The sequence below is a fragment of the Dicentrarchus labrax genome, unplaced genomic scaffold (genome assembly GCF_905237075.1).
Source record: "Dicentrarchus labrax unplaced genomic scaffold, dlabrax2021, whole genome shotgun sequence".
Classification (NCBI taxonomy): Eukaryota; Metazoa; Chordata; class Actinopteri; family Moronidae; genus Dicentrarchus; species Dicentrarchus labrax.
Window position 1 is genome coordinate 2,545,451 of NW_026136707.1, and position 9,893 is coordinate 2,555,343.

Sequence of the window (9,893 nt, forward strand, 5' to 3'; positions counted from 1 at the left end):
TTCATTGTAAAAGAATAACTAACAACATGCAAAAAAATACTTTTTTCAAAAAGCTGCTGGGAAATCAGGCATTTTTACCCCAAAAATAAAAAACAAAAAAAACCCCTGTGAATCCTGGAGGGACTGATTTATATATTTGATCTGCCGACCTCTACCTCTGCCTTTCCCTGAGATAGACTTACAGTAAGAGGTCACACCAGATTTGGATTGACAAACAAGACAATTCTCATTTGAATGAATTTGAACCCTGTGTCATTTGAGCAGTTGGCTACATGCTTTTTGCCTCAAACAGCCACTGCAGATATTAGCTGTAAATTAAAGAAACAGATGCAAAGATGATGTGTATGGGAGTGTGTGTGAGTCTCTGACTGACCTCAGATCTCACCACAAAGTTCAGTTCTTTCTGTCTTTTCCATCGAGTTTCTCTTGTTTTGCCTCGTCTCTTTATGAAGCAGTTTCATAAAACCCTGAGTTAAGAGTGAATTTTTTTCAACTTGTTTAGACTTGTTTGTCATTGCCTTAATTTCTGCCGCAAATTAGCATCTAATCACATCAATACGTGTCTTTCCAGTTTTTATGCAATCGTGCCACCTCTAAAATTGTCTTCCCACTCATGTCTTCACATACATTACAGTTTTTTCAGAGGAAGTGGGGAAATAAAAGGCCCACTGTGTCAGTGTAAGAATGGCTCATGGTGGAAAAAAGACTGGAAACCTCTGCTCTAAACATCAAAAGTATTACTTCAGTGGCATTTCCCTTCATATTCTCATTACATGATGAGCAGTAGACACACATGCAGTTTGAACACAGTTTAAAAAAGTCTATAAATGTGAATAAAAAAGCATGCTCAACATGTTACTGTGATATATATAGTTTATATTTATTTTTTTGATGAAGTTGTGGCGATAAACGGACAGAACTGGAACGGTCAGCAGATATTCACACACACACACACACACACACACACACACACACACACACACCCTCTGGCACACTTGGACGAGACACCACATGTGAAACGGGCGGCCGGCGGTGTTGATGAATTAATGTGGCGGGCAGCTCTTCTCCTGCCAGCTCGGGACACACAGCTCGGATTCATGGGAACCAAAAGTTCCAGGGAACAATATATCTCTCAGAGACCGAGGGCAGGGGGGCGTTAAGGAGCCGCGCACGTCTGTCACTGAGCTGGCCGGGCCCCGGGGCCTCAGACCAAACACAAACAAGCTGCAACCTGGGGAATTCAGATACACACTTTGATGCACACACAGTCACGATAAGCGTCTCACACACACAACTCAGACTTATAACAATATTCAACTTAATGTCTCATACAGGATATGGGCTGGAAGGTGTTTATATGGAGCAAAATCACAGAGTAATCCTTGTATTACTCAGTCTTTGAGAAGTTTGCTGTATATCTCCAGAAATCATTTGAGATTTAATGTGATAAAAGTGAAATTTGATAAATTTAAAGAAAAATAGTTTAAAAATATCTTAAAAATTAAGGCCAAAAGTATGTCACATCTTGTTTATCTAGAAGCCAAAGACCTTTAGTCGCGCAGCTGAAAGCTGGTGTTCTTCCACTGAGGTTGGCAAATTTAGAAAAATTCAGGAAGGAAAATGTATTTGGGTGATAATTTGGGAGGAGTGGAAAGTAAGTAATTTCTTTTTGTATTGTGCAAATGTTGGTTTAAGAATTTTACATAACCCTGAAATATTCTGGTGTCCTGAACAGTAGATTAAATAATATTAATAATAATATTAATAATATTTACTCTCCTTTCAACTCTATTTCTGTCAGCAGGTTAGAAGTGTAAAGACGGTTTTTAGAGCCAGAAATGATCTTGTGAGAGCGCTGAGAGTGAACCAAAAACAGTTACGAGCCTGACAAACAAAACAATGAGCTGAAAGAGGCTAAAATGCTCTGTAGAGCTGAATTGAGCTGTACATTTGGGTGATAATTCTTCATAGGTTGTCATTAAAACAACCCCTTTCACATACAAGCTTGTAAAAACATTTTTTTTTTTTTATTACACTTTAAATTGGCTAACTTTGTCCAAAAAACAAAGTAAATGGAATATTTAATCAGATGCTTCTACTATACAGTAACAGTACATTTTATCTGTGATTTATGAATTTTGTGCTGACATGAAGGTCTCATAAAATTGTATAAATTGGTTTATTATTTGGGTTTTTTGTACGCAATACATTTTCTCGTAAGCCAATGTATGACACAATAATAAAACCTTTATCTAATCATTCATATGGGCACAAATTAACACACATATAAATATCTATGTTATATTTTGATATAAAATTAGGTACAAATTATATACATAAATATGCACTTATTTGCATTTACACACACACAATTTGAAGGTAGAGGATGTTCGTGTACATTAGACTGGGGAATAAAGGGTGGACTCCTGTGACATATCTTCTTAAAACGTATCAGTCTGCTTCAGTCTGTCTGTTGTTGTCAAGTGTCCAATGATAATTGAACTGAACAAGGCCAGCTTTATTTCTTTGTACCACAAACCTGAAAAAAAGAGCAGCTAAAGTTAAAAACTTCATTGCAAAAAGTTGTCAAAAATGCAAAGTTTGTCAAAAATATTTCCTGGTTATGGATCAATTCAGCATTTAGAGTCTGTTTGACTCATCACGTTATTCTCTTCATCTTTCATTTAACTCTTTATTTTGATGTCATCCAAAAGTGTGCACTACGAAGCCAAAAACATGTTCATTTTAAAACCAGAGTTGTTTACCCTGAATGGGGGATACAGTGGGAACTGATTGTGTTCTTCCTCCACTGACCTCCAGGGGGAGATAACAGCATGAAAAGCATCCTGACCTTGGACACAATCAGGACAAAGTGCTGCACACTGTGGAAGAAATCACTTTTGAGCTCTGGAAAACATGAAGACAAAAGACTTCAGAGACAGAAACATGATGAACATATTTATTTTCTATGCTCCTAATAACACATTTCTCTAATTGTATGTCCTTAATTAGCTATTTTTCACACCTTGATGAAAGGAAACAGAAATTCTGGTGCCTTATAAGTAGTAGTAAAATAAACATTTCTTAAACGAAAAGAAAATACATTTTGAATTTAAACAAACATAAAAGAAATAAATGGAAATAATAATATAGCTTAATAATTACTTAAGCTATATGCAATTTTCTGTCTCTATCGCCACTTATATGCATCAGTCCATGTATTTTAGCCACACTCTCACCTGCAGTTGGCATTAAACTGACTAAAACATACTTTCAGAGCGGTGCCAACACACTTTCCAAGCGTCTGGAGACAGACACGAACAATTAAAAGCTGTTAAGTGACCTTGTTTGGCAGCAGCAGCACACGGCACAGCAGCGACAGCAGCAGCTCTCCTGGCAGAGCGAGAGTGAAGCCTTCTCGACAGCGTTCGTCATCCCAGCCCGGGCCCCCGAGAACTTCTGAATGAGTAAAATGATTTGATTATGTTGAGGCTAATGACGAGGGGCATACTTAAATCCATCTCCACGGTTTTCTTTGCTTCTGCCCCTGATTCAGCGCGCTGTCAGCAGCTTGTTAGACGGGTTTTTACTGCAGTACTTCAGCTCACTGCCTCATCAGATGAATACTGAGAGAGAGAGAGAGAGAGAGAGAGAGAACAGAGAGGTAGAATAACAAAGGGAAGAAGAAAAAGGTTTGACCCACATAGTCTGGAATCTGAAGCTAATTAACATGTCTCAAAGTTGTCACTGAAAAGTTTCGGGCGGTGTGGAGGATAAAGTATTAGGCTTAGCTTTCGGTTAATTTATTTTCATTCAATCAAAATTATCAATGAAACTGACATACGGCATCTTTCATGAGGTGCAGTTCAAAATGCTTTATAGACGACTGACAAGCTGATAACAAGACAATGCAGATGTAAACAGTAAAACCATTTTTGACTAATGCACTGCAGAATATGAGTTACAGTAGCTATAACTGTACTGAAGTAAAGTGTGTTATATATTATTAGATTGTTACTGATGCATTAATGTGTGTGCTGCATTTTACTGTTGTTGCTATTATGAAACAGTCGACACCATCAGAGAGAAGCTGTTTCTACATACTCATTCTTAATGACCGCCACCGGATTTGGTCAGATTCCCCTTGAAATCAATGAAACGAAGCAGTGGAAACAATACCACTTTTGTGCACAGGGGCCGGGTTCTTTGTTGCTCCTTTAATTAGTAAATAATCTCTATAGCTGTTATATAAAAGTAATGGAGTAAAAAGAACAATATTTGCCTCTGAGATGTTAAGTATAAAGTTGCATAAAATAGAGTGAAAAGCACAATTTACTTTCCACCACTGTAGTCTATACGATTGCTGTACCTCATTACAACCATTCCAACTATCCATGTATATGTGTGTTTAACTTGTAAACTGTTAAATCACAAAATTCACAGTGTAGAAACAACGATTTTGCTGTTTTACAGAGAATATGTATTTCTTGGCCGGGACCAAGTAACTTCCTGGAGTCTTCGGGTTGCTGGGCAACTCGTCCCGATTTGATTAAATATTTTAAAAAGTCAACAGCGACTTGTCGTGTGCTCGGGCACCGAGAGTCCATGTGTTAAAGTTGACTGTCAGGACAAACCACTTTTACTCAGACAAAAACATCAAGACGCTCCCATAACAATGTTAATTTGTGTCCCTGCTGCTGCAGAAGTCAATACAGACCATATGGAGACATAAAGTCACTTCTCCTGTAATTGACAGAATTTTAATACCAGGAACCCAAACTCAACAATCAGCAGCAGGCCGAGCTCGTCCCACCCTGCACTTTAACTGACATATCGAAGCAGTCGAACAAAGCCTGTGACTGACAGACAGTGACCTCTCCTTCCTGCCCGTCAACACAACAAAGACGTTCGCTGTCCATTTACAGACAGCTGCCGCGCTGCACGCGGTGCGAGGCCGAAATCAAACGAATTACTGTAAAGAAAGGAAAATCACGTTAGGGACGAGAGTGGAAGTGAAGAGGAATCGCGGCCTGTTGTTCTAATATTAGCGATGCTATTGTTGTAGGTAAAGCCGGGCCTGCTGGGAGCTCTGTGAATGGTCGTAATCCACAAGCATGTCGTGTCATTGTGATTACATTTTGTACTCGGGACAATGTTCAGAATAATTTGTGTGTGTTTTTTTTGTTGTGTGCCCGTTTCCCCAGATACATTAGGTCCAATCAGAGGACGTCGGTTGTCTTGTTACTGTCTCATCTACTGCTGTGTGTGTTTACGTGTGTGTGTAACAGGATTAGATCAACGTATTGGGAAGATATTGCTTTAGCTTTTATTTAATATCAGATATCAGTCAGTCGCTGTCATAACTTTTAACATGATGAGGGGGAAAATTGACAACATTTTGATGAAAGCAGCCTGTAAAGACTATAAATATGGGGTTTTAAAAAAAATTTCTATTTGGTTATCATTCAAATTTTACCATTATATTTATCATGTTTTGTATCTATGTCACATACAAAACATAACAGAAAAAGCATATATATCCATAAACACATATGTAAAAATACATACACATATATACACTAGTACTAGTTACAGTCAAGAGAACACTTAATACATGACCAGTGTATAAAGTACAGAGCTGCTAACTCAAATAATTGGAATTATTTCTTTTTTTAAGGTTTCTTTTTAGAGAGACTTTTCGGGGTCATGTTGGTGTAAATTATAGAGAACACATCCTAAAGCCAAATTTATGATCAAAATTACTGTATTTTAAATAATAATCACAGTTTTATAAATTGAACAGATTAAATTCTTCCAGCACTAAATGCGGCTTCAGAAATAAACTACAATTTATCACAAACACAGTACAAAAAAATCTGTTAGTCCTCAAAAACCAGAATCAATCAACCCTTCTGCATGTGCCTGCTAATGTGTGTGTGTGTGTGTGTGTGTGTGTGTGTGCTTCCTTGCATCACAACCAGTTAGTCTCTGTGTTATCGTCACTTCCTCGTCCACCGCCGCAGGTCACGCCGGTGAAAAAGACAAAGAGAGCGTACAGAGCGAGATGGAAGAAGAAGAGAGGAAGGAGGGAAAAAAAAGAAACGTTTCACCGCTTTCAAAGAGACTCCATCGGTGAGGAGCAACCCCCCCCTTCCTCCTCCTCCCGCACTCTAATCACATTTCCTTAGAAAACTTTTACTTATGGCTAATGGAATTCGCTTAAAATTGAACCGCTGGGGCGAAAGTAGATTTGCATTGATCCAGATATGTATAGAGCCAAAGTCAGTCTATCTATTCTGTGAGGGAATTAAAGGCCGCTAAGCCTATAGAGCCAGACTGTATAATCCTATGTTAAAAGATCAATACTGGCTGGAACCCACGTGAGCTTCTTTCATTGTGTGTTGTTGTAGTGTGTGTCTGCCTGAATATACCCACTTTATATACAACTGCGTTTTTATCCAGAATGTATATTTTACCTGTAAATCCCTCAGTTTGTGGGAACTGCTCGTCTTTGGCCCCGGTTCACCGTGAAGGCTCTTTTTGGCGGGTTGAAGGGGTGTGGCGGGGGTTTTGCAGTCAGACTGTTAACACCATACAAATAAACTTGGCTTCCCGGCGTTTATTTAGTCTGACACCCATCGTCTAGCGTGCCCTCTGACAGCTTTCACCCCTGGGAAGAGCAGAAGAAGCAGACTGAGTTGGCAGCCAAAGTGTGGTGGGTGCAGCTCTGGCTCAACGAATCCAACTGGATGTGAAATACGCCGATACAGCGCCCGCTTCCTGCGCATTTCAGAGCAACACAAGAAGAAACACCATCTAAACTGCAGCTGCATCATTCAGAAATGATCAAACACATCAAAGAGACAGTAATAATAAAAAAAACAGTATGTTTCACATTTCTTTTTTTTTTTTTAAACTGATCAGCAAACTAAAATCTAGTGATGGGCAATACACTGGATGAACCGGTACGGTTTTAATTTAAGAATTTTCCATATACCGCCGCACAGGTGTTGTTATAGTTAACTAAAATTAAATTAAACTAAAAATTCAAACTAGGTGTGAAACGATTTAAAAATGAATGTAAAAATAAACAGAAAATTAGTTGAAAACTAAAATTGAAAACTAAATAAAAACTGTGCAGAAAACGTTATTCTTTTTTCCTTTCTTGGCATCTTGTGAGTTTATTTAGTTTATTAAAGCTGCTCATCACTCTGCTGCAACTACTGGAGCAGTGATTAGAGGGGGTCCAGCATGTGTGAATATATCGGCAATCACCAATTGTTGGACTAATGGTGGCGATTGGAATATATTTACATATCGGCCAACCCAGTAAAGCTAGAGAGTACAGCCATTTTACTAACGACTAAAACAATTAAGGTTAAGTCGTTTGTGGAGTTTAGAGCCAACTTATTTACAACGTGTATGACAATGTTTCTTGCTTTATCACACTATGACGTTGTAGTTATGTCACTGTAATCTCAACAAATACCTTTATGAGTTATCAAATCTGAAAATTATGAACCAAACTACAAATATTCAGACCCAAGTTGCTATCGTTCTTAAACTGCCAGCCTTCTGTTATATAAAGTCTATTTGCACCATTATTATCTCAGAATAACTTCAGGAAAGTGTTCTTTCTTTGCATGTGCTTAACATGGAGTCAAAGAGGGAGATTAGCTAAGTGGTCTACCTAATCAAATCACAAGGTTTTAACTGGGCGACATTGATCAGCTCAGGAAAATAATTCCTCCTGGCAGTCCATCAATCTCATCCATATTCACTTCCCCCCTCAAACATCTCGACGGTTTCCCCCCGCAAACCCCGAGAATGTGCTAAATGACCTCACACACTGACAGCGTCGCCACGCACACACCCGATAGTGACCTCATTGATGAGCCAAGTCCTGCCAATACTGAAGCATGTGGATACTCACACACACACACACACACACAGACTCATCAGTCAGGAGGTCACAGCGAGCCCATCATCATCACACCGGCTGGAATGGGCAGCGGCAGCAGCGCAGCAATGACATTGCCGAATCTGATGACTAAGAAAATCCAAATATGAGATTAGTTCCTCTGACTACCCTGCTCCTAAGTGCCACTCCACACAAATGGGGCCCTAAGAAGATAATAACCGTACAATTGCTTTTATAGGGATGGAGTTATTCAATTATAAGCCCTTGGAGTGAAATGTTGCTATAACTGTACCACAGCCATACATGGCTGGGAGAGCTGAGGGCGAAGTTTGTACGAAGAGGAAAAGAAATATGTTTGAAAAGTGTGTGAACAAAGGTGATAGTGAATGAGCAAATCTTTTTTTATTCTTAGCTTTTTAAATTCTACCTGTATTTTTCCCACATTTTCTTTCGACAGATGCTTCAACTCCTGACCTGGAAGCTGCCCAGTACAGCTGAAGTCTGGTCTGCTGGCCACAAACCAGCTTAGAGGTTAAGTACCTGGTCAAGAGCACCTTAGTGGTTGTAACGATGGAGGAAAAAGTTTTGTTCTTTCATTTTCCAGCAGTCTAATTAATCAGCAACTCTTGGGCATGTTTGTAGGTGTGTTTTGGGAATAAAAAAAAAAAAAGACAATTAAACTTGTTGTTCTGGGCTACTATAGAAACATGGTGGTTCAACATGGCAGACTCGATATGAAGAGGACCCTATGCGGATAAAAACATCTCATTCTAAGGTAACAATTCTTACTTTCAGGGACCTGCTGTGTCCTCGTCGTCCACAGAGTCAGAGTCCTGGCCGGAGCCGCTGTAGATCATCTGACCTCCGTTGGTTTTGAAGGCTGTGAACCCAATTCCACATTCTCGTAGTAGTATAAACAAACTTCACTCCTTGTTTTTCGAACTCCCAGTCCACATAGAGTCAGCTAATTGAGCTGCTAAGAAGCTAATGGCAGTTACAGTTAGCACATGCAGCAGTAAAAAGTCTGTGTAGCAACAATCCTGATACTTTTGGGCAGCTCCTGAATGGAGTTTAACGTCTATTAAGATGCTTTAGTCTTTTTAGGGGGCAGCCCTAGAAAACATACCTATGAAATTACATCAATTTCTGCTAGTAGATCACCATAAATGTTATATATTATATATATATACATATTATAAATGTATATATATATATATGTGTTAGATTATTATGCATACTTTTTATTTTGTCTATCACATGCCACCACTCTGCTTACACTCTCTGCGCCAAACGGTTTGTTACACAGAACCATGCTGCGTTACATTGCCTTAAAAAATGGGACGTTATTCTGGACTGGAGGTTACCATCTTGCACGAGTCACATTTGGCTTTAATTTGCATATTAAGAACCTTCTTAACGTCACAACGCTTAATTGAACTGCCACATTCAGATGCACATACAAGTAATGGAAATAAATGACTTAACAAACAAGCACAATCTTTCCTAAAACCCTCGACAGCAGGTAGAACTACAGTATATTCTTTGCCACGCTGCACATTTCCACCAATGAGAATTAACTGCTGCTGTGCGGCGGACCAGGCCGGCTAAAAGAATGAGTGCGTTTGACCATTCTTCCTCGGCTCTTTGGCAGCATCTACTCAGAGCTGTTGAAAGTCCCGAGGCAGGCTCGCCCTCTCCCCAACCCGCTACCTCCAACTTAATCCTGTTTGTCCCCGTTTACCAGGATTGAAGTGGAGAGGCCTCTCTGGATCCCCCCGCTGCCTCCCACGTTTAAAAACATTTCCTGGACCATATCTATGTGCCCTCATCCAGGACAACTTCTATTACTTACAAATTACAGGCTCGGTAACCCAGTTACCCATCGAGGCTTTGGTTCTTCTGGAAATCGACAGGGTTTCCAGGGGACAGCAGCTCGGCCAAGGGCAAACCACAACCGAGCGGGTTGTCTTTA

At 39.5% G+C, this 9,893-nt stretch overlaps 1 long non-coding RNA gene across 1 annotated transcript; it reads right to left on the minus strand.

Annotated features, from left to right (window-relative positions):
- Positions 1 to 2,161: 2,161 nt before the first annotated feature.
- Positions 2,162 to 3,613, minus strand: LOC127367076 (uncharacterized). Its single transcript, XR_007885435.1, has 3 exons — positions 3,344 to 3,613; positions 2,766 to 2,907; positions 2,162 to 2,539 (listed from the first exon to the last, which is right to left on the minus strand). It is a non-coding gene; the product is annotated as an uncharacterized LOC127367076 (long non-coding RNA).
- Positions 3,614 to 9,893: the final 6,280 nt, after the last annotated feature.